At 64.7% G+C, this 2431-nt stretch overlaps 1 protein-coding gene across 1 annotated transcript in view; it reads right to left on the reverse strand.

The window, feature by feature from the left end:
* Positions 1–2431, reverse strand: part of TAFA5 (TAFA chemokine like family member 5) — a 102163-nt gene that overhangs the window by 28753 nt on the left and 70979 nt on the right. The gene's annotated exons all lie outside the window — the stretch shown is intronic.

Genomic DNA, 2431 nt, shown 5'->3' on the forward strand with positions numbered 1-2431 from the left:
ACCCAGTGAGAAGGAGCCACCTGCGGTCAGGGACAGGGAGGCTGCCGTGGTGGAGTCCCCAGGCAAGTGTGGTCCTGGTGCCTCAGTTTCCGCAGTGGCAGAATAAATCTCTGCTATGTGAAGCCATCAGGGAGGGGCCGTCTCAGGCAGTCCCCGGATACTCCCTGGGACGTTCACCCAGGAGGAAGCCCTGAGTCCTCCTGGGTGCCCTGGGAGCCAGGCCAGCCTTGCCCTACAGGACTCCGTGCACCTAATCCTGGGCTCCAGCAAGTTCCCCAGCTGTCGGTGCTGCCGGGTCCAAGTCTCTGAGGCCCAGCCCCTCGTGGGGAGCCCTGGCAGCTGCAGGGCTGCAGCCCAGGAGCACACTGCAGCCTTCCGACGGTCTCGCCTGCATGGCATGCTTGGAGGAGCCTGCGCAGGGCTGGGACTCGGCGCTCGCTCGTGGCGTGAGGCGTCAGCCCTGTGCGTCGTCAGGCCCAGATGCTTCGCACCTCCCAGGCCACAGCTCAGTCTTCTTCTCTGCTCGCTCTGAGTGCATAGGCTGTGCCAGATCCCCTTCACACCCCGTCACCTCAGGGGATTTGCAGATGAAGCGTGGGTCCCTGTCTTCTCTAACGGGGAGCCCAGTGCACGTGCTTGCCGCTTCCCTCGGAGAGCTGCAGCCAGAAGGTGGGATGAGCGGTGACAGCCCGGTGCCACTGGCCAGCTGCAGGCCTCGGGCAGGCAGAGCCTACCCCTTCCTGCGTCTAACGGGGGGGTGGCCATGCACACCTGGTGTACTCCTAGGACACCAAGCAGTCAGGAATTAGACACCCAGCACACACGGGAGCAGCCGTGCCTACACCCCCTCCAGGTTCCTGCGCTTGGGACACGGACGGCTAGCGCAACACGCCTCCACGAAACTGGTTCCTGGGAAGAACTGTGCCGTCCCCCACGGAACACCAGCCGCTCCACGTGTGCTCCTGCAGCCAGAACTAAACGTGCCCTTTGGGAGCCAGCTCAAAACCGCTCTCAGCCAAGCTGGGCCGTTCTGACCGCGGAGATGCAGCACGCCGTGGCCGCCCAGCACAGAGCGTAACCAGCACAGAGACGGCACGGAGGCGGGAGGCGCCCTAGCCCTTTCGCTCCACTGTCCCTCCTGGCAGTGCCCACAGCCCACTAGACGGACATCGGCCCCCAGCGGCCTGATGCTCGGTAAGACACGTTGGCCTCCGCTTGGGCTCCCAACTTGGTGAACGAATTGATCGATGTGTCACCGCGTCACACAGTCCCGGGAGGGGACGGGCTGCAGGACCCCCTCGGGCGGGACCTGTCACTGGAGGGATGCCGGAAGTGACCTGTGGTAGTGCCCGTTGCCACAGGTTGGGCACGCAGGTGGGGCTGGGGGCCCCATGAGGGTTGCCTGGAGGGCCTTGGCTGGAGGAGGGGCCAGTCTGAGAACAGGGCCCTCAGGATGAGTCGGGAGCGAGGCTGCCACGGATCCCTCAGGGCCGATTCCTGAGAACAGCACCATCGCAAAGAAACCACAGGCTGAAGTGTGGCAGCCACGGGGCGAACTTCCCACCTCTGAGGGAGTCGACTGAGCCATGGCCCAGGGCGCCAAGTTCCGATTCTCCAGTGTCCGGGACACGAACTCAGCTAACCTGGGAACACTCTGGAAACCCGCCACCACAGGCCAGGCATTCTAGCAGCTGAGTACCCCCGTTCTTAAGGATGCTTCGAGATACTGGGAAGAGGAGAGGCCGCCTTGTCCCTGGGCACCAGGGAACGGCCCCTCGGCAGCTTCTGCCACCCTGACAGCAAAAAAAGTGCTGGGCACAGGAGGGCCCCCCAGCTCTGCTGTGCGCTGGCCCTGCGGGAAGGAGAACCGTGCCCTCCTACAGCAGGCCACGCCACTCCCTAGGGGAACCGGCTCCCTGAGGGCGGACGCCACCCTCCCTCTCTGGACAGTGGGACTCCCTCACAGCCAGACTTGCACGTGTACCCACTTCAGGCCCCGTTCACAGCCGTGGCACCCTGCAAGGTGGGCTAGGCTCAAGCAGCCCTGAGAAGCACCCTAAGACAGAGCAGATGTGCCTGGCCTGTGAGGCTGGGTGATCCGCAGCTCTCCCTGGCCGGCTGCACCCAGTCTGCCTCTGGGACTACCTGCCAGGATGGGCCGTGAGCGCAGACTTGCACGTGTACCCACTTCAGGCCCCGTTCACAGCCGTGGCACCCTGCAAGGTGGGCTAGGCTCAAGCAGCCCTGAGAAGCACCCTAAGACAGAGCAGATGTGCCTGGCCTGTGAGGCTGGGTGATCCGCAGCTCTCCCTGGCCGGCTGCACCCAGTCTGCCTCTGGGACTACCTGCCAGGATGGGCCGTGAGCGCACGTATTGTCCCTGGACTTTCAGGGCAGGTTCTCACAGGCTGAGGGCCCGGGCCCCTTGCTCC

The sequence above is a fragment of the Tupaia chinensis genome, unplaced genomic scaffold (genome assembly GCF_000334495.1).
Source record: "Tupaia chinensis unplaced genomic scaffold, TupChi_1.0 Scaffold000548_1, whole genome shotgun sequence".
In the NCBI taxonomy this organism is placed as follows: domain Eukaryota; kingdom Metazoa; phylum Chordata; class Mammalia; order Scandentia; family Tupaiidae; genus Tupaia; species Tupaia belangeri.